This window comes from Cherax quadricarinatus, chromosome 73 (genome assembly GCF_038502225.1).
Source record: "Cherax quadricarinatus isolate ZL_2023a chromosome 73, ASM3850222v1, whole genome shotgun sequence".
Lineage (NCBI taxonomy): Eukaryota > Metazoa > Arthropoda > Malacostraca > Decapoda > Parastacidae > Cherax > Cherax quadricarinatus.
This window is the reverse complement of record NC_091364.1, coordinates 8,962,458-8,985,135: the sequence shown is the minus strand read 5'-3', so window position 1 is coordinate 8,985,135 and position 22,678 is coordinate 8,962,458. Positions and strand designations below refer to the sequence as shown.

The 22,678-nt window shown below is 46.1% G+C and overlaps 1 long non-coding RNA gene across 1 annotated transcript; it reads left to right on the top strand.

The window, feature by feature from the left end:
• The first annotated feature begins 11,334 nt into the window (after nt 1-11,334).
• LOC128701112 (uncharacterized) lies at nt 11,335-22,295 on the top strand. Its single transcript, XR_008408859.2, has 3 exons — nt 11,335-11,496; nt 13,017-13,118; nt 21,896-22,295. It is a non-coding gene; the product is annotated as an uncharacterized lncRNA (long non-coding RNA).
• Nucleotides 22,296-22,678: the final 383 nt, after the last annotated feature.

Sequence of the window (22,678 nt, the reverse complement as noted above, 5' to 3'; positions counted from 1 at the left end):
GTCTGTCTCCTTTTTTAAAGATTGGGACTACATTTGCTGTCTTCCATGCCTCAGGCAATCTCCCTGTTTCGATAGATGTATTGAATATTGTTGTTAGGGGTACACATAGCGCCTCTGCTCCCTCTCTCAATACCCATGGGGAGATGTTATCTGGCCCCATTGCCTTTGAGGTATCTAGCTCACTCAGAAGCCTCTTCACTTCTTCCTCGGTTGTGTGCACTGTGTCCAGCACTTGGTGGTGTGCCCCACCTCTCCGTCTTTCTGGAGTCCCTTCTGTCTCCTCTGTGAACACTTCTTTGAATCTCTTGTTGAGTTATTCACATACTTCACGGTCATTTCTTGTTGTCTCTCTTCCTTCCTTCCTTAGCCTGATTACCTGGTCCTTGACTGTTGTTTTCCTCCTGATGTGGCTGTACAACAGTTTCGGGGCAGATTTGGCTTTCGCTGCTATGTCATTTTCATATTGTCTTTGGGCCTCCCTTCTTATCTGTGCATATTCGTTTCTGGCTCTACGACTGTTCTCCTTATTCTCCTGGGTCCTTTGCCTTCTATATTTCTTCCATTCCCTAGCACACTTGGTTTTTGCCTCCCTGCACCTTTGGGTAAACCATGGGCACATCCTGGCTTTTTCATTATTCCTGTTACCCTTGGGTGTGTGTGCGTGTGTGTGTATGAGTGTGTGTGTGTGTGAGTGTGTGTGTGTGTTAGTGTTTGTGTTTGTGTGTGCGTGTGTATGTGTACTCACCTATTTGTACTCACCTATTTGTGGTTGCAGGGGTCGAGTCCTAGCTCCTGGCCCCGCCTCTTCACCGGCTGCTACTAGGCCCTCTCTCTCCCCGCTCCATGAGCTTTATCAAACCTCGTCTTAAAACTGTGTATGGTTCCTGCCTCCACTACGTCATTTTCTAGGCTATTCCACTGCCTTACAACTCTATGACTGAAGAAATACTTCCTAATATCTCTCTGACTCATTTGTGTCTTCAACTTCCAATTGTGGCCTCTTGTTTCTGTGTCCCCTCCCTGGAACATCCTGTCTTTGTCCACCTTGTCTATTCCACGCAGTATTTTATATGTCGTTATCATGTCTCCCCTGACCCTCCTGTCCTCCAGTGTCGTCAGGCCGATTTCCCTTAATCTTTCTTCATAGGACATTCCCCTTAGCTCTGGAACTAACCTTGTCGCAAACCTTTGTACTTTCTCTAGTTTCTTGACGTGCTTTATCAAGTGCGGGTTCCAAACAGGTGCTGCATACTCCAGTATGGGCCTGACATACACGGTGTACAGTGTCTTGAATGATTCCTTACTAAGGTATCGGAATGCTGTTCTCAGGTTTGCCAGGCGCCCATATGTTGCAGCAGTTATCTGATTGATGTGTGCTTCCGGAGACATGCTCGGTGTTATACTCACCCCAAGATCTTTCTCCTTGAGTGAGGTTTGCAGTCTTTGGCCACCTAGCCTATACTCTGTCTGTGGTCTTCTGTGCCCTTCCCCTATCTTCATGACTTTGCATTTGGCAGGATTAAATTCGAGAAGCTATTTGCTGGACCAGGTGTCCAGTCTGTCCAGGTCTCTTTGAAGTCCTGCCTGGTCCTCATCAGATTTAATTCTCCTCATTAACTTCACATAATCTGCAAACAGGGACACTTCTGAGTCTAACCCTTCCATCATGTCGTTCACATATACCAAAAATAGCACTGGTCCTAGGACCGACCCCTGTGGGACCCCGCTCGTCACAGGTGCCCACTGTGATACATCATTATGTACCATGACTCGTTGTTGCCTCCCTGTCAGGTATTCTCTGATCCATTGCAGTGCCCTTCCTGTTATATGCGCCTGATGCTCTAGCTTCTGCACTAATCTCTTGTGAGGAACTGTGTCAAAGGCCTTCTTGCAGTCCAAGAAGATGCAATCAACCACCCCTCTCTCTCGTGTCTTACTTCTGTTATTTTATCATAAAACTCCAGAAGGTTTGTGACACAGGATTTGCCTTCCGTAAATCCGTGCTGGTTGGCATTTATACTCTTGTTCCGTTCCAGGTGCTCCACCACTCTCCTCCTGATAATCTTCTCCATAATTTTGCATACTATACACGTCAATGACACAGGTCTATAGTTTAGTGCCTCTTTTCTGTCTCCTTTTTTAAAAATCGGAACTACATTTGCCGTCTTCCATACCTCAGGTAGTTGCCCAGTTTCCAGGGACGTGTTGAAGATTGTGGTAAGTGGCACGCACAACATATCTGCTCCCTCTCTAAGGACCCACGGGGAGATGTTGTCCGGTCCCATTGCCTTTGAGGTATCTATGTCCCTTAGCAGTTTCTTCATCTCCTCCTCATCTGTATGTATGTCGTCCAACACTTGTTGGTGTATTCCTTGCTGGTGTCCCCATCTGGTCTGTCCCCCCAGAGTCCTTCCTGTCTCTACTGTAAATACTTCCTTAAATCTCGTGTTGAGCTCCTCACATACCTCTTGATCGTTTCTTGTGAGTTCTCCACCTTCTTTCCTCAGCCTTATCACCTGGTCCTTGACTGTTGTCTTCCTCCTAATGTGGCTATACAGCAGTTTCGGGTCAGATTTGACTTTCGATGCTATGTCGTTTTCATACTGTCGCTGGGCCTCCCTCCTTATCTGTGCATACTCGTTTCTGGCTCTTCTACTAATCTCCTTGTTTTCCTGGGTCCTATGCCTCCTGTACCTTTTCCATTCTCTGTTGCACTTAGTTTTTGCCTCCCTACACCTTCGGGTAAACCAAGGACTCGTTTTGGTCTTCCTATTATTTCTGTTTCCCTTGGGAACAAAACTTTCCTCTGCCTCCTTGCACTTTGTTGCCACATATTCCATCATCTCGTTTACTGATTTTCCTACCATTTTTCTGTCCCACTGAACCTCCTGCAGGAAGTTTCTCATACCTGTGTAGTGCCTCCTTTTATAGTTTGGCCTGTCCCCTTCAGTTCCTGTTACCTTCTCCACTTGTAACTCTACTATATAGTCAAAACTCAGAACCACGTGATCGCTAGCTCCAAGGGGCCTCTCGTAAGTGATGTCCTCAATGTCTGAACTGCTCAGGGTGAACACAAGATCCAGTCTTGCTGGCTCATCCTCCCCTCTCTCTCTGGTTGTGTCCCTGACATGTTGATGCATGAGGTTTTCAAGTACCACATCCATCATCTTGGCTCTCCATGTTTCGGGACCCCCATGTGGCTCCAGGTTTTCCCAGTCGATCTCCCTGTGGTTGAAATCGCCCATTACCAGTAACTTTGCTCTGCTCGAGTGAGCTCTTCTTGCCACCTCAGCCAGTGTGTCCACCATCACCCTGTTGTTTTCTTCGTACTCCTCTCTTGGCCTCCTGCAGTTCTGTGGTGGGTTATACATCACTCCAATGACTACTTTATGTTCTCCGGACTGAATTGTACCTACAATGTAGTCTCTTTCTCCAATCATGTCCATGCCTTCCATTTCCTCAAATCCCCATCGGTGTTTTATGAGCAGTGCAACCCCTCCTCCCCCTCTACTCCTTCTATCTTTCCTCAGGATCTGATATCCTGTTGGGAAGATTGTGTCTGTTATTGTCTCAGCGAGTTTTGTTTCTGTGACTGCTATGATGTCTGGGGATTTTTCACTGATTCTTTCGTTCCATTCCTCATGTTTATTCGTTATTCCATCTGCGTTTGTGTACCAAACCTTCAGTTTCTTTTCTATCATTGTGGTCATGCAAGAATATTGGGGTTGGGGGAGCGAGAGCCTTGGTGGGGGCTTATATGGGGCTGTGGTGTAGGTGGGGTTTGTGTTGATGGGGGTGGGGTCAGAATGCCCATAAGGGACAGCTGTTGGGGTGAGGTTTGTGATATGGAGGTTGGTGGCAGAGGGAACAGTGAGTGGGTTGTAGTATAGGTTGCTCAGTTGCGTTGGGAATGTCGCGGTTGGAGTCTTTTGGTGGGAGATTCTGTGGGGTGTGTTTGCCCTTCCTCCTGTGTCTAGGTCCTGCTCATTTTCGTCATTGCCTCTCGTTCCTCCTTGCGTCTCTGTACCCTCTCTTTCAGTGTAGTCCTTTCTTCTTGTGTTCTGTCGCGGTCGAGGTATACTCTCTGGTACCCCTCTTTGTCCCTCAGTCTTGCTTTCTCTTGCAGAATCCTGGTTCGAACTGATTCTTCCTTGAAAGTTACTCTGACAGGCCGTATCCTTCCACTCGCAAACCACCCAATTCTCTGAAAATTTGTCACCTGGGTCATATCGCCCTCCCCTATTGTTTTCATGATGCCTTCAATCATTTTTTTCTCCTCCTGTTTTATTTCTTCAAAGTTGTCCCCCTTGGCTTCTTGGAGCCCGTACACAAAAACTGACCTCGCCCTTTCCTCCTCCCACTGAGTCTCCATCTGCTTCCTCTGAGGCATTTTATTTCCTTCCGTTGACATGTTCTTGCCTTCAGTTCCTGTCATATCTGAAACTTCTATTCTCAGTGAACTGTCTTTCCTGACCAGCTGTCCCTTGCTACTGCAGTTGGCTGTTAGAATCTCTGCATATAGCATACCTTCATTGTCTTCGGACCTGTCATTTGATCTTAGTGTGCTCATCGTCTTTTCCCTGGCCCCACGTGGGTCTGATAGGGCCTTCGTGTATGGCATGTCTCCGTTGTTGCTTACCATCCCCTTGTCTGCGCCTGACTTTGAATTTCCTGATGTCACATCTGAATTGTCATTTGTCTCTCTAATCTGTTTCAGGCTTTGCAGTTTCTCTTCTAAGCACTGTATCCTAGCTTCTGCTGCTAAGACCTGTACTTCCCACTTCCTGCACTCTTCAGCTATCCGCTCCTCCATTTTCTTACCAAGCTCTACTATCTTCCTTCCCCACTCTTCCTCCCTTTTTTGGAGCTCTAACTCCCAGTCTTTCCTCCCTGGTTCGTCTACCAGATCTCTGGTTTTCCGTCCTCTAGGGCCACCCATTTTTTTTTTTTTTTTTTTTTTTTTTTTTTTTTTTTACCACAGACAGAAGGCTAGAGGAGGGAGAGGGTGCGAGGGGGAGAGAGAAAGGGTAGAAAGAGGGAGAGAGAGGAGAGAGAAAGGGTAGAAAGAGGGAGAGAGAGGAGAGAGTATGGGGGTGAGGGATAAGACCAAGGGGGAGAGAGAAAAATGTGAGGGGGGGAGAGAAAGGGTAGAGAGAGGGAGAAAGAGAGGGAGAGGGAGAGAGAGAGAGAGAGAGAGAGAGGGAGAAAGGAGGGCGAGGGAAAAGGCTATGAGAGAGAGAAATGGAGAGACGGAGAGAGAAGCCTATAGAGGGAGAGGAGGGTGAGAGATAGGGTTATGGGAGTGAGGGAGAGAGAGAGAGAGAGAGAGGGAGAGAGAGAGGGAGAGAGAGAGGGAGAGAGAGAGGGAGAGAGAGATGGAGAGAGAGAGAGAGAGAGAGAGAGAGAGAGAGAGAGAGAGAGAGAGAGAGAGAGAGAGAGAGAGAGAGAGGGAGAGAGAGAAAGAAAGAGTAGGGGGAAGGGGAGGGAAAAAGGCTATGAGAGAGAGAAACGCGAGGGAAGGAAAGATAGGAGGGAGGAGGGAGTGAAGGCAAGAGCGGGGAGGGGAAAGGTCTGTGGGGGAGGGAAAGGTGTGTGGGGGGGTGAGGGGACACGGTCAAATTCCAAGGATCAGCTGTGTGTACTCACCTAGTTGTGGTTTCAGGGGTCGAGACTCAGCTCCTGGCCCCGAGTGTATGTGTGTGCGCGCGTGTGTGTGTGAGCACGTCAGTTGTTTATATGTCCCAGAAATACAATTCACCCCTGTGTATCCGTAATACTAATACGATACCACTAACACTGAGAGTAATTCTAATAATTATAATACTAGCGTGTGTTAACAAGTCATTCTTTCACCCAGTTATGTACTACCTTTTACTACATGTGTACCCAATACTTGCTTCTCAGATTGTACTGTCTTTGTGTCCTAAAACATTATCTCTCGAAACTGTTGTCAGGGCTGTAGTCCCATTAGCCACGACTTAATCCTCCTGCCTATTCCTTGCTCCTACAAATTTTATCTTCCTACTACTGCTAGGTGTTGTGTGTATGATAATCCCTCTGGAGCAGGGTTGTGATAGCCAGCTACCAGTGATCGCAGGGCCGTCTCTACCACTCAAAAACTTCCCGCCAACCACAAACAGGTGATTTGTACGTTACTCCTCAGAGGGGACGTCCATCCAGATGCCTGATGTATGATGCTCGCTGTACGATGCTCGCTGTACGATGACTCGTGCACCTCGCCCTTCCGCCGCTGACTTCTTCAGCTATTCTTTTCTCGTTGCCCTTTTGAGTCCTCATTTACCACACTTATCACTTGTATACTGCTACTTTTATAATTTACACTTCACTTTTGGTAAGTACACTTCTTATTTGTGATGACACCCAACCTGTTATGGCGGCACTACTCCCTCAGGCCTACTGCTGCCACCACCTCTGCTTATATATATTTATGTATATGTATATATATATATATATATATATATATATATATATATATATATATATATATATATATATATATATATATATATATATATATATCCCCTTTCTGGCTAGCTTGTTCACGCTGTGTGCTACATCACAGTTTGTCGTTAGCCAACCTCTCTTAATTCTATTTGATCTTTTCTCTTTAATCACTCGCTTTGTACTTTGTATATGTGTAACAATGTGGCAACAGGTGCCAACTAGGCCTCAACGAACTGGCACTTTGAAATTTTGTTGTATAATTTCAGGCTTTCTCTAGCCTTTACTTTATTTATTTTTGCTAATACTTTGGTTATCACTTGTAGGGTTGATCACTGACGTTGTCACTAACACTGGTTGCTTCTAGCTGCTAAAACACGCCCTAAAAGCACTAAGATTCTCGGAGCCTGGCGCTTGTGACCCACTACACTACGTGTGGTGAATGTGTGTGTGTGTGTGTGTTTATGTGTGTGTGTGTGTGTGTGTTTATGTGTGTGTGTGTATGAATTTGTATATATATATATGTGTGTGTGTGTGTGTGTGTGTGTGTGTGTGTGTGTGTGTGTGTGTGTGTGTGTGTGTGTGTGTGTGTGTGTGTGTGTGTGACTCAGCAATCAATATTTGCACCAATAACTCACTACAGTTGTGACCGGGTGTGGAAGTGTGAATTGCTCATTACTCTAAAATTTGTTCATGATTTTAGCCATGTATAAACGTAAGTAACCATTCTTACAGTATTCATTACCTTTGTAACTTGTGAGTTCATTACCTTGTACCTAGTTCAGCCATCAAAACTTTGGGGCCCAGTCCCTGGACCCATTATGTACCTCTGTAATCTGTAAATACCTTTGTAACTTGTCATGAGTGTGACTAGACCTACCTGGAGTTCATTACCTTTGTAAATTGTGAGTTCATTACCTTTGTAAATTGTGAATTCATTACCTCTGTAACTTGCTCAGCTATCAAACTTCGAGGCCCAGTCCCTGGACCCATTATGTACCTCTGTAATCTTTTAACTACCGCCCACAGGATGGGTATGGGGTGCATAATAAACATATTAAACTAACTAAACTAAGTGACCATGAACAGTGCTAGTTGGGGGGACAGCCAAGCCACCCCATCTTTCACCGTCCCCATATATCATGGAGAACCCACCATCACGCATCTCCAACCATCTTTCGTTCAGTATCTTTCTTATGCACCCCATACCCGTCCTGTGGACGGTAGTCAAAAGATTACAAAGGTACATAATGCATCCAGGGTCTGGGCCCCAAAGTTTTGATATTACAAGATGAACAAATGATAATGAACTATTTACATGTTTATATCTGATCACAGTCGTAAAGAATTATTTATGCAGACATGAATTAGGTCACACACACACACACACACACACACACACACACACACACACACACACACACACCAAATGCAAAATCACAAAAATTGGGGAAGGTCAAAGAAGACCGCAGACAGAGTACAGGCTAAGGGGCCAAAGACTACAAACTCACTCAAGGAAGAGGATCTTAGGGTGAGCATGCCGAGCACATCTGAGGTGCACATCAACCAAATAACTGCTGCAGCATATGGGCGCCTGGCAAACCTGAGAAAAACGTTTCGGCATCTGAGTAAGGAGTCATTCAAGACATTGTACACTGTGTACGTCACGCTCACATTGGATTGGAGTATGCAGCACCGGTATGGAACCCACACTTGGTCAAGCACGTCAAGAAATTATAAAAAGTGCAAAGGTTTGCAACAAGGCTAGTCCCGCAGCTAAGGCGTATGCCTTACGAGGAGAGGTTAAGAGAAATCAACCTGACGACATGGAGGACGGGAGAGACCTGGAGTTTACCTGGAGAGAGTTCCGGGGGGTCAACGCCCCCGCGGCCCGGTCTGTGACCAGGCCTCATGGTGGATCAGCGCCTGATCAACCAGGCTGTTACTGCTGGCTGCACGGAATCCAACGTACGAGCCACAGCCCGGCTGGTCAGGTACCGACTTTAGGTGCTTGTCCAGTGCCTGCTTGAAGACAGCCAGGGGTCTATTGGTAATCCCCCTTATGTATGCTGGGAGGCAGTTGAACAGTCTCGGGCCCCTGACCCTTATTGTATTGTCTCTTAACGTGCAAGTGACACCCTTGCTTTTCATTGGGGGGGATGTTGCATCGTCTGCCGAGTCTTTTGCTTTCGTTGTGAGTGATTTTCGTGTGCAAGTTCGGCACTAGTCCCTCTAGGATTTTCCAGGTGTATATAATCATAACCATGTATCTCTCCCGCCTGCGTTCCAGGGAGTACAGGTTCAGGAACTTCAAGTACTCCCAGTAATTGAGGTGTTTTATCTCCATTATGCGTGCCGTGAAAGTTCTCTGTACATTTTCTAGGTCAGCAATTTCACCTGCCTTGAAAGGTGTTGTTAGTGTGCAGCAATATTCCAGCCTAGATAGAACAAGTGACCTGAAGAGTGTCATCATGGGCTTGGCCTCCCTAGTTTTGAAGGTTCTCATTATCCATCCTGTCATTTTTCTAGCAGATGCGATTGATACAATGTTATGGTCCTTGAAGGTGAGATCCTCCGACATGATCACTCCCAGGTCTTTGACGTTGGTGTTTCGCTCTATTTTGTGGCCGGAATTTGTTTTATACTCTGATGAAGTTTTAATTTCCTCGTGTTTACCATATCGGAGTAGTTGAAATTTCTCATCGTTGAATTTCATATTGTTTTCTGCAGCCCATTGAAAGATTTGGTTGATGTCCGCCTGGAGCCTTGCAGTGTCTGCAATGGAAGACACTGTCATGCAGATTCGGGTGTCAGCTGCAAAGGAAGACACGGTGCTGTGGCTGACATCCTTGTCTATGACAGATATGAGGATGAGGAACAAGATGGGAGGACTTCATAACGACATATAAAATACTGAGCGGAATTGACAATGTGTGGTGTGGGAGTGGGTCGCGGGGGTGACGGATCGTGTGCCCACTACAATGTGTGGAATGGGAGTGGGTCGCGGGGGTGATGGATCGTGTGCCCACTACAATGTGTGGTGTGGGAGTGGGTCGCGGGGGTGATGGATCGTGTACCCACTACAATGTGTGGTGTGGGAGTGGGTCGCGGGGGTGATGGATCGTGTGTCCACTGCAATGTGTGGTGTGGGAGTGGGTCGCGGGGGTGATGGATCGTGTGCCCACTACAATGTGTGGTGTGGGAGTGGGTCGCGGGGGTGATGGATCGTGTGCCCACTACAATGTGTGGTGTGGGAGTGGGTCGCGGGGGTGATGGATCGTGTGCCCACTACAATGTGTGGTGTGGGCGTGGGTGATGGATCGCGGGGGTGGGATGGGTCGCGGGGGTGATCGTGTGCCCACTACAATGTGTGGTGTGGGAGTGGGTCGCGGGGGTGATGGATCGTGTGCCCACTACAGTGTGTGTGGGAGTGTCGGGGGGTGAGTGGGCCCACTCGCGGGGGGTGATGGATCGTGTGCCCACTACAGGTTATTTCTATTACAATTAGGCTGAACAATACACTAATAACCCGCACATAGGAGAGAGAAACTTAACACGACGTTTCAGTCCGACTTGGACCATTTACAAGTCGCACGGTGACTTCGTAAATGGTCCAAGTCGGACCGAAACGTCGTCATAAACTTATCTCTCCCAGTAACTTTGTTACTGGTTTGATGCCTAACTCTGTCATTATCTTGTTATTAACTTCGTCACTTAGAATCTAACGTTCACATTAGCTTAGAATTCAACTTTTCCCCTAGACTTTTAATTTTGACTCACATTTTTCTTCTAACTTGGCCCTATGCCACTTTGTTAATAAATTTGTCAATAACTTGAGGCAATCTCGATAAATTAGTGATGTCTCTTCAGATTGGTTCTAAACTTTTAACATCAATCTAGCTTACCCAAACAACGGCTCAGACTTTAATTAACCTGTGTATAGGTGTTGCTTTACTTAAAACATGGGAGTAAGTATACCTGAGAGTGTTTCGGGGGTCAACGCCCCCCGGCCCGGTGTGTGACCAGGCTTCGTGGTGGATCAGGGCCTGATCAACCAGATTGTTACTCATAGTTAACTCTGTAGAACAAAGGAATTTTGGTATGTGCAACACATTTCATGCGACTATCTTCTGACTCCATATCTGTATTGTCTAAAATAAAGCAATGTGTTTTAGGTGTGCGTGTGTGTGTGAGAGAATGTGTATGTGGGGAGAGGCACGTCTACGTACGTTTTACATATTGCGAATTATAATGAATCAGACATATGTGCAAGATCTGGATATCTACTTTGTAGATGTTTCGCCCATCCGTTGCTTTATCATTACAAGGACATAATGTGAAGACTGTACAACTATATACAGAAGACATGGTAAATTATTATACGACGCTATAACGGCACGTTAAAACTTATATAATGTCATAAGAAATCATAAAATAAATATTAAATTTTACAATTTATTTCAGTTCCAGTTATTCATCCCTCCATGTTATACAATGATGAAAATTTAAATATTTCATGTTTTTATTTTCAAAAATGCATAAATTTTCTTGTAATATTCACATTGGTCACAAGTTATTCATGTTGATTTTCAAGCTACTCGTCAATTTTCATAAAATAAAAATAGGTAAAAAAGAGACGGGATTTAAACCTTTAAAATAAGACATTGCTGATAGTTTGGTCTTGCGTCTGGCACATCTGCCGTCTGACACATTTGCCGTATTTAAAAACATTTTAATACAATTCTAACAAAATATCGCAAGCAGTTAGGATGAATGACATCAAATGTAAAATATTTCATCTTCTAAACTACAGTATAACTAATGTATAAAACGGAAATATATGAAAAATATTTTATCGTAGTCAACAGGTGTGCAGTATTGCGGCAATATGGCGGAGGTGTCCAGGAAGGCAGAGGCCGGTGGTGAGTCTCAGATCACCTCCCAACACACTACTGGAAGCTTCTTCAACTTCACTGCTCTCTTCAGCTACTTCAACACACTCCATCGTCATCATGCCTGATCCCTGCTGTGACGGTAAGACCTCTAAGTGATCCAGTTTAAGGTGCTCTTCAAACTAGACTATTTCTCACCTTTAAGAATAATATTGACTTTGTCCAGGCTACGTCGCCATGCTTTCTTGATGCTGGTAAACAGTTTTACTTAAGTGGAACTGTTCACTTCCATTGATGAAGTCTGATTACTTCCCAAATCCCAGGTTCTGCGTGACTCCTATGGATTCAGCGCTTCTCCCTCAAATATAATAATTGGTTATATTTTAGAGAATTTTTTTTGGATCCAAGTGTATATGATATGAAGAAATTAAATCGGCCATGAGTTGGTATGTGGTATCCTAAGCAAGAATTGTTCATCTTCAACACGTTCAGTCCAGACAGTAAACTAGATCTTTCCAAGTCTGTGACGCTTCTGCTCAGTCTGGTCGATAATTCCCACCCCTCTCTATCCCCTTTTCTTTCTCTTTCCCACCATTTTCTTTAGTAGGTGAGGTTCATTTCCAGAAGCCTGCTTTCCCTCAGTCTTAGTAACTGATTGGCTCGTCAGGCAAGACTCTTCCCCTCAAGGGAGATTCCTTGACGCTGGTGAGGGGCTCTTGATCTAGGGAAGTGGATCTGTGCTCCGGTTCCCTGAATTGAGCCTGAATACCTTCCATCCCCCTCACATGCGCTGTATAATCCTACAGGTTTAGCGCTCCCCGTGATTATAATTATAATTCAGGCAAGACTGAGAACAAAACTAAGTAATGGATTACTTTCATCCAGTTAACCTACTAATCTTTATCTTTTCCCTCGCCCCATAATAGTAACAAGGTTGAAAATTCAGATTTAACCCCGACGGGATAATTTAGGATAATCTAAGAAAGCCATCATTGGGTTTTATTTAAGTTGGGTTTCTTAGGTTGCTAATGGTTCACTAAGATCAAGAAAACTGTTTGTGATTAAATAATTTAATCTCAAGGGAGGGGGCTCTTGATCCAGGGAACGGGACTTGTCCTCCCCTTCCTTGGATCGAACTCTAACGACTGTTTCCCAGGCGAGTATGACCCCCCCCCCCTCCCCATAGGTTCAGCGCTTTCCCATGCAATTTTTTTTCTGATTAGCTCCCGGGTTCTCAAGGTATTTATCAGCTGCTGGTGAACAGAAGCAGCAGTTTAGTTTAATGTTTATGATGCACCCCCATACCCATCCTGTGGGCGGTAGTCAAAAGATTAGATACATAATGGGTCCAGGGACTGGGCCTCTAAGTTTTGATAGCCGAACAAGGTACAGAGGTAATGAATCGTGTAAGTAAATTTAGTTTATACATGGCTACAATCACCATCAAATTAGAGTAATGAGCAATTCACACGTCCACACCCGCTCACAACTATAAGTTGTTGGTGCAAATATTGTTGGGACACACACACACACACACACACACACGCGGGGCCAGGAGCTGTGACGCCGGAAACTGCCCATATTGTTCACCGTTAATGCAATCCCTCGCCGACACCATTATTAACAACTACGTTATTACTAACGTACCTGTACATCCGCCAGGTGACTGTAAATGCGGCAAGAGTGAGTGTTGCGCAGACGGCAAGAGTTGCACTGATAGTGATGCTTGTCAGTGTGCTGCCGACGACTCCAAGAAGGAACACTGTAAGTAAGCAACCTATCCTGTACAAAACCCGATTCCAAAAAGCTCTGAAACACCCAGGGCCTTAGAGATTTTTTGAAAGGCGGAACAAGACTTCTTTGGGGCCCCTGGGGGGCAGACTGAGGGCCCCCAGTTTAAGTGAATAATACAAAATTATTTTTCTAAATATACTGAAGAAACTACAAAAAAAAAAAAAAAAAAAAAAAAAAAAAAAAAAAAAAAAAAAAAACCCACGAAGTCCCTGGCTATGGAGTCCCTTCAGAGATTCACAGCCGGGCCCCGGACCAATGTACCAGCTGAGGCCCCCCCCCCTCCCTCCCTCTTAAAGGTCCAGATAACATCCCATATATATATAATTTATATTTATATATTATATGAGGAAGTAACTGCAGCTTTAGGATGTTTTAAGTTGCCTAATAAGGCTATCCGACAATTACCTTAAAGTACGCTAACTTTGCATAAGTATTAATAAAAGGTCACCTGTACTTGATTCGGGTGGAGGGTCACCTACCTTGCTGCTCGGTTTTAAACCAGGTTTCGTGGTTGGTGACCTGATCAACAAGAGTATTGATTTTAGCAACATGCAGAACATGTTAACCAACGTCCGTTTCTTAACGCTTCGATTTTTTCAGTACATACCTTTATTTTAATTAGGCTAGGTTTTGTTTGGACAGGTTATGTAAATCTATAAAAAAATTATATTTAGATAAATGGTTCAGAGAACCGACAAGTTGATAAATTAGACATGTGCAACACTTGGGTATCTTTGAGGATTGATGGACTGACCATATCGACTCAAGGCTGAGGGACTGATTACCTCTTTAACTTCTGTTCTTCCCCGTTCTCCTCTGTATGGAGTGATGAAGCAACTGTGGCGCGAAACGTTTTCTCGATAAAGATTCACAAGTGTTGCACATGTCTAATTTATTAACTTATATTTAGCCACAAATAAGCAAATACATTGGACAGATACCTAAAGTCAGTGCCGGATCAGCCGGGCTGTGGCTCATACGTTGGACTGCGTGCCGCCAGCAGTAACAGCCTAGTTGATCAGGCCCTGATCCATCGGGAGGCCTGGTCATGGACCGGGCCGCGGGGGCGTTGATCCCCGGAATAACCTCCAGGTAACGAAGTGGTCAATAGAGGCAACGTTCAAATGTGAACATGATTGTAGTTTTGTACGTGTCAATCATGTGAGCAAAACTCGGTAGTGGACCATACGAGTAAGAACTGCGTCATCAGACCCCTCAAGGAAGGTTCCTTGATGTTGGTGAGGGGCTCTTGATTTAGGGAATTGGGTATGTGCTAAAGTTCCCCGAATTAACCCTGAATGCCTTCCACATCCCCCCCCCCAGGCGCTGTATAATCCTCCTGGTTTAGCGCTTCCCCCTTGATTATAATAATAATAATGCGTCATCAGAAATTATTTGACAGTACCACCTGCAAGAATTTGACTTTTTTTTGTGAAGTACTAGAACCACGTGGGTCATTCGCCTCTCGTGGTGGTGGCTCGATCCTCCGTTCGCTGGTCACAAAACTTCGTTCGCCGGAATGGTCCCGGCCAGGGTCTTTTTTCCATGAGGTGACCCGTCATTAACATAAGATTTTGTTCGAAATTTTAACCCCGGAGGGTTAGCCACCCAGGATAACCCAAGAAGGTAGTCATCGAGGGGACTCCAATTTCCATTGGGCTAACACCCAGAAACGCGCCCAGTGTTTCCACCCTTGCCGAGGATCGAACCACGGACACTTGGCGTATGAAGTGAGTTACCTACCAGGCCACGGGCCACATTGTCTCCCCAGGTAGGGAAGTACTCTACCCTATATACCATAGCAATACAGATACATTTTATTAGTATTGCCTAGATTTATTTAAAACTAATCCTTACGAGCTTGGTTCTTCCCCGGTAATTATGTATTGTCTAGAGACATTAAGGCTCCTCAGAGACTTACCCCTCTTCAAGGGGGGCTCCTTGGCGTGGTGAAGAGGCTCTTGGTCTGAGGAATTAGACCTATCGGTCTTCTTCCTCAGACCGAACCTAATTACCCCCCAATCTCCCCTCCCCTATCCCATCCTCCCCATCCTCCCCCTTTTCCTTTCCTCCTCCTCCCCACTCCTCCCTCTTGCCCTTCCTCTTTTTGTCCTTTGGGATTTCTCCCACAGGCGCGCTAGTTCCTGGGTAGGAGAAAGGATACCGGGGTCCATCCCATTCCGTTGAGGTTCTTAGCGGTGGCGTAGTTTGCCGTGGAATCTGGATCGCCTGGGGATGTCCCGATCCCTCTCCGGTATCCGGAGTAGCTTTGGGTGTCTTTCGGGCGACGAGTGTATCTCTGGAAGCCACCTTTCGGATTCCGGGGGTGGTGGCCGAAGGAGGTATGCTTTGTGGCGGATATCCGGCCGCCCTCTCTTTTGTCCACAGAGGTAGCTCGGCAGATGTGAGGTTGCTATCCCGGATTGTTAGTTTACTAGCATGATGGGTAGGGTATGGCACGGGTTCCATGCTGCATCTGCGCTACTTGCGGTGCTGAGGTCCTCTTGGGCGCGGAGGGAGATTTCTGGCCCTTTCATTCCTCCTAGGACGTATCCCTCCCCGGTCCCCCCTTTTTTTTTCTTTTTTATTTTTATTTTCTTTTCTTCTTTCTTTTTTTTTCTTAAAAACAAAAAGAAAGAAGTAACCTAACCATGGCAGCCCTAGTCCATGAACCTGGTACCCCCGGGCCCCTTCTTGATACCGCACCCCGTTCTGACCCCGCCTCGTCTTTGGACCATTCTTCAGACATTCCTCATGCCTCTGTACCTATTGCCGGTGCTGTTTCCTCACCCGCTTCAGGTACTGAGGCCTCGACTGACTCCTTCGATTTATCAGACCTTCGCTCTCCTCTGACTATGCTTCCGGCCTCTCCCTCTACGGTGCGGCAATTTTCAAATCGCCGACCCGTTCCACGTCGGACCACCTCTGGTCCCACGCCTAAATGTCAACGACAATTACCTGCTGATGATACTTCTCCACCTTCACCTTCTCGTTCTTCTCAGAAACGATCGACACGTCCTTCACTACCTTTCCACGCTCAGTTTCAGACTGAACAGTGGACTAATTCTTCACTTTACGACCAACTTCCTCTACTGCCTATTTTTCTGACCATAGTATTGGCAAGGCACTCCTACGCCATGTTGGTAAAGATATTTCTTTTCGTGTTCTTAAGAGTGGTACGCGCATCATTACCGTACAGAATGCTACCCAGGCTCGTGAGCTCTCTCGTCTTTCCCATATAGATACTGTTCCTGTCACCCTTGAAAAACATCATTCCCTCAATTCTTGTAGTGGTACCATCATTCTGCCCCATACCATAGTTCAACAAAATTTCCAGACATGTGGCACCGACATTCTAGAACAGCTGGAACTCCAAGATCTCCCAATCCTCAAGGTAGACACTTACGTTCTTCCTGCCCGTGGGCGGAGACGATACCCTAGCAGTGTGGCTCGTTTAACTTTTGACAGCCGAGAACTCCCATCCTCAGTTTATATAGCAGGACATCGGTTACAAGTTCGAAAGGTGATCCCTACACCACAACAGTGTAGAAATTGCTGGCGATTTGGCCATCCAGCGAAATATTGCAGATCTATCGCCGAATGCCCAGTCTGTGGTGCCGATGACCATTCTAATACGTCTTGCAATCGATCTCCCTCTTGCCTTAACTGTCATGAGGCTCACCCTTCGTACTCTCGCCGTTGTCAGGTCTATTTAAACGAGCGGGAAATCCGTTACCTCAAAGAGACAGAAGGTCTCCCTTATGCCATGGCAGTTTCTCATCTCCGCCTCCAAGGGAGACTCCCACGTGTTTCTTATTCCCGTGTTTCAAAACGTCCCCCCACTTCTGGTATCCCATCTTCTACACCCACCTCTGTGGTTACCTCTCCCATAATCACTCCTGTATCTAATCCTTTTGCTGTCCTCGGCTCAGACGTCCCTACTTCAACGCCTCAGTCTAATCTCGCTTCTTTGAGTTCTCTCTTACAAGCCTCGGTATCGACGAGACCTCGTACGACACCTCTTCCCAATCGTCCCTCTACTTCTCAAAAGTCAAAAAAAGGTCCGGTAACACCTCCTACCCATCTTCCACCTCCTCATTTTACCCTCCCTGTCTCTGTCCCTAGTTCTTCCCCTCTCACTGGCTCAGTTACAAGTGCAGAGGTTCACCCTCCTCCTCGTAATGTACCTTCCTCCCCTGTTCCCTCCCAAGTTTCTTCCTCTTCTGCCACCTCCCAGGTTCCTGTCTCTTCTGTCCCCTGCCACGCTTCTCCAGTTCCCTCCACCCTTTCGCCCCCCCCTACCTTGGTACAGTCCAATACAGTTCCAATCTTTACTCATCCTCCCCCTACCATTCCCAATATTGTCTCCCATACGACATCTCTGAATTCCGAAACACTTGAAGCAATCTCTGAATATATTGCAGAGACCAAACCATCAATGGACACTGATCCACCTTCCGCTCTTTCTCTCTCCTCTGCTCCATCTGCGCAACTCCTTTCTTCACAGCGCACCGTTCCTTCGCTGCTTGAACATTTTCCACTGCCTCCGCATGTGGACTTTTCTAACCCTTCTAGTCCGTAGGAACCCTTACCTGCGGATTTCAAGTATCTTTATCATTGCCAATCATGGCCTTTTCACAGTGGAATATACGCGGCCTGAGGGGTAATCGGGGTGAGCTTCAGATGTTACTCTCCCAGTTTGCCCCTGTTGGTGTTTGCTTACAGGAACCAAAATTACACTCTGCTGTTATTTCTCACATCTCAGGCTATAATTTATTGTATTCTTCAGATCCTTTTCCTGATGGGACCTTTAATGAAAGTGCCCTTCTTCTCCGCACTGATATTCTGTACCATCAGCTATTTGTTCATACTTTGCTGCATTACACAGCAGCCCGTATCCACTTACATAGGTGGTATACGCTCTGTTCTTTATATCTCTCTCCTTCTCGGGCATTATCTATTCCGGATTTTGCCTTCCTTGTTTCGTCATTACCGCCACCGATTCTGTTACTTGGTGATTTTAATGCCCACCATTTCCTCGGGGGGGGGGGGGTCTCACTGTGATTCCCGTGGAATTCAGTTAGAGGCTTTTCTTGCCACCCACCCCCTCCATGTTTTAAATACAGGTACTCGCACCCATTTTGATCCTCGGACTCATACTCTCTCTTGCATCGATCTCTCAGTTTGCTCTTCCTCCGCCGCATTAGACTTCACTTGGTCTGTTCTCCCGGACTTGCATGACAGTGATCATTTCCCAATCATTCTTACTTCCCCTTCATATTCGCCACCTCTTCGCACCCCACGCTGGCAATTTAATCGGGCAAATTGGAACCTTTACTCACACCTGACTGTTTTTAAAGAGGTTCCTTCTTCGTCCTCCATCGATGAGCTTTTACACCTCTTCTCGTCCTCCGTTTTCACCGCAGCTTCTCATTCTATACCCCAAACTTCGGGCAGGCATTCTCAGAAATGCGTGCCTTGGTGGTCTCCTGCTTGTGCTCGTGCAGTACGTTTGAAACGCGCTGCATGGGGCAGGTACCGGTACAATAGAACCACAGAGCGACTCCTTGATTTTAAACAGAAGCGTGCGATCGCTTGACGCTAAACGCACTTGCTGGCGAGATTGTCTCCACCATCACCTCTGCTTCCTCTATGAGTGCAGTCTGGAAAAAAGTACGAAAACTGAGTGGTAAATATTCTCCTGACCCGGCTCCTGTTCTGCGGGTTGCCGGTGTTGATATAGCAAACCCACTAGATGTTGCCAATGAAATTGGCAATCATCTGGTCCGTATTTCTCAGGGACTCCATCTATGCCCCTCATTTCTTTCCTCAAAGTCTGCCAGAGAGTTAGCACCCTTGGACTTTTCTTCTCTCAGAGAAGAACAGTATAATGTGCCTTTTACACTTCAAGAACTGGAGGCAACACTCTCAGCTTGTCGATCATCGGCAGCTGGGCCCGACGACATTCATATTTGTATGCTACAACATTTACATCAGTCAGCCCTTGCAGTCCTATTACGCCTTTACAATCTTATTTGGTCACAAGGAGTTCTTCCACAGCTGTGGAAATCCGCCATTGTTCTCCCTTTCCGCAAACCAGGCACTACGGGACATGAAACCTCCCACTATCGTCCCATTGCTCTTACCAGTGCAGTTTGCAAAGTAATGGAACGTCTAGTAAATAGACGTTTAGTGTGGTATTTAGAGACACACAACAGTCTCTCCACTCGTCAATATGGCTTTCGTAAGGGACGTTCTACCATAGACCCCTTACTGCGCTTGGATAAGTATGTTCGTAATGCCTTTGCGAATAACCACTCAGTTATTGCCATATTTTTTGACCTTGAGAAGGCATATGACACAACTTGGAGGTATAATATTTTAGCCCAAGCCCACTCCTTAGGCCTTCGAGGCAATCTACCATCCTTCCTTAAGAACTTTTTAACTGACAGGCATTTCCGTGTTCGGGTTAATAATGTGCTCTCCCCGGACTTTATCCAAGCTGAAGGTGTCCCCCAGGGATGTGTTCTGAGCACAACACTTTTTCTCCTTGCTATTAATGATTTGGCCTCTAGTCTTCCATCAAATATTTGGTCATCACTATGTTGATGACTTCGCTATTGCCTGTGCAGGCGCTGACTGTCACCTCCTTACAGTTTCTCTCCAGCATGCAGTCGATCGTGTTTCCAATTGGGCCACCACACATGGGTTTAAATTTTCCAGCACTAAAACCCACCAAATCACTTTCACTAGACGCTCTGTCATCTCCGATCATCCTTTGTACCTCTATGGCTCCCGTATCCCTGAACGTGATAGTCAAGTTTCTGGGCCTCCTCTTTGATCGTAGGTTATCCTGGAAACCTCACATTACCTCTCTGAAGGCAACTTGTCACAGCCAGCTGAACCTTCTTAAAACCCTTGCTCATCTTTCGTGGGGAGCTGATCGTCGAACCCTCCTTCACCTACATTCCACCCTTATTTTATCGAAACTTGATTATGGTGACCAGATCAATTCAGCGGCATCTCCTGCTACTCTCTCTAGCCTTAACCCTATTCATCACCAAGGATTACGTTTATGCCTTGGTGCTTTTCGCTCTTCCCCTGTCGAAAGCCTCTATGCAGAAGCGAACGTTCCATCCTTATCCGATCGCCGTGATGCCCATTGCCTGCGCTACTATGTACGCTCTCATGATCTCCGCAATCCTTCCATTTATAGAATGGTCACTGATATTAGTAGACATTCTTTATTTGTTCGCCGCCCCTGCTTACTCCGTCCCTTCTCTCTTCGCCTTCATTCGCTCTTGTCTTCTCTTCAACTACCATCTTTCTATGTACATGTAGCATCTCACTTTTCCCTACCCCCCTGGGAAGTTCCAGCTGTTCGAGTCTGTTCTTTCTCCCTCCCTTGCTCGAAAGCCCAACTGTCTACGGTCGCTTCCCGCTCTTTTTCTTGACCACTTTCACTCTCATTCTCATGCCATTGCTGTGTACACAGATGGCTCTAAGTCTTCTGACGGCGTAGGATTCGCAGCAGTGTTTCCGGACAGCGTCGTACAAGGGCATTTACTATCTTCGGCTAGTATTTTTACTGCTGAATTATATGCCGTCCTTACAGCACTTATCCGTATTGCATCTATGCCTGTGTCATCATTTGTGGTTGTCTCAGACTCCCTTAGTGCTTTACAGGCTATACAAAAATTTGATACACCTCACCCCTTAGTCCTCCGTATCCAACTTTGGCTACGCCGCATCTTTACCAAGCATAAAGATATTTTTTTGTTGGGTCCCTGGTCATGTTGACATACAGGGCAATGAACAGGCAGACACTGCTGCGCGGTCAGCAGTACATGACCTACCAGTTTCTTATAGAGGTATTCCATGTACGGACTATTTTGCTGTAATATCTTCCCACCTTCACACCCGTTGGCAACAACGTTGGTCTACTATGCTCGGCAACAAACTTCAGTCTATTAAACCGAGTATAGGTTACTGGCCGTCTTCTTATCACCAGTGTCGAGGTTGGGAGACTACTCTCTCCCGTCTTCGCATTGGCCATACTCGTCTTACTCATGGAGAGGCGTCTTGCTCCTCTCTGTGAGAATTGCCAAGCTCCATTATCAGTCAGCCACATTCTGTTGGACTGCCCACTTTATCAACGAGCACGCAGAATTTACCTCTGTCGTCGTCTTCGCCCCGCTGCTCTCTCTTTACCTTCCCTTCTCGCTGATGGACCCACCTTTCATCCGGACTCTCTCATTGACTTTTTGACAACGACTGACTTACTACACAAATTCTGATACTTTCAGCCCTTTCTACTTGAATCTCTTGCTACCCTCTACCCCCGTACTATCCCCTGCCCCGCTGTTTTCTGTAACCTGCTGATCATCCCCCCTCCCTTCTGCCATCCAATTCCCTTGCTTCCTTCCCTACCCTGCAGCGCTGTATAGCCCTTGTGGCTTAGCGCTTCTTTTTGATTATAATAATAATCAGAGACTTCCCCCCCCCCCCAAAAAAAAAAAATGCTCCATAAAATATCTTTGTAATGTTAAGAATGGTTTTCTTCGCTACTTTATTTTTACTTAACAATTTCTTTCCAATCTTTGAATTGAATCTCCTTACTTTCAGCACACTTATTTGCTGTATAGTCTTTGTGGCTTAGCGCTTCTTTTTTGATTATAATAATAATCAGCACACTTATTTTATTAGTCTTTTTTTTCTCATTAAAAAAACATTTTTTACACCCACAGGTGGCGATACGTGTGATTGTAAGGAGAAAGGCGGCGCTTGCAAGTGCGACGGAAAGTGTTCCTGTTAAGGGGAATTCTCCAACGGTACCAGCTGACTTTTGTCGATTCTGCTTCTGTTAACTGGCCTTCACAACGGCGCCATGCGACAGTTTCAATCTGCCTCCTCTTGATGGACCTCGTTGGTGTAACCTCTTTTGATTCTGCCTCGTAATTCTGTTGATGGGGGGGGGGCCCTTTCCTCTACCTGTGTCAATTGACCTGCTGGAGTCTGTTGCTGCTGCTGCTGCTTCCTGCTGCTCGCGTACACACACACACACACACACACACACACACACACACACACACACACACACACACACACACACACACACACACACACACACACACACACACACACACACACACACACGCACGCCTGGAGATCAGTTATCGAGTGAATATTAAATTTTTTTTCTTAGTTGACAAACACTGGGGCCCTGATGGTCATAAGGTCACTTGTTTCAGCAAGTGGCTCGTGGTGCAGAGCTACAAAGCTCTACACTTAGCAGAAAAGTGCATGGGTAGTCTCCTCACCTTGAATAGATATAATCCTAGGAGTTATGGGCTATTTAGGATGAGATGTCCAAATTAAGATTCGGTGTAAGGGTCCTCACACTCCAGGTCACACTAAAGCCCTATACAACACTTCTTGTTTATCATTCAACTGCGTTGAATGGTTATACTGTCTTTGGCTAGTCGCATAGGGAGCAGGTCTAAATATTTAAAAAAAAATTGTCAACAGCC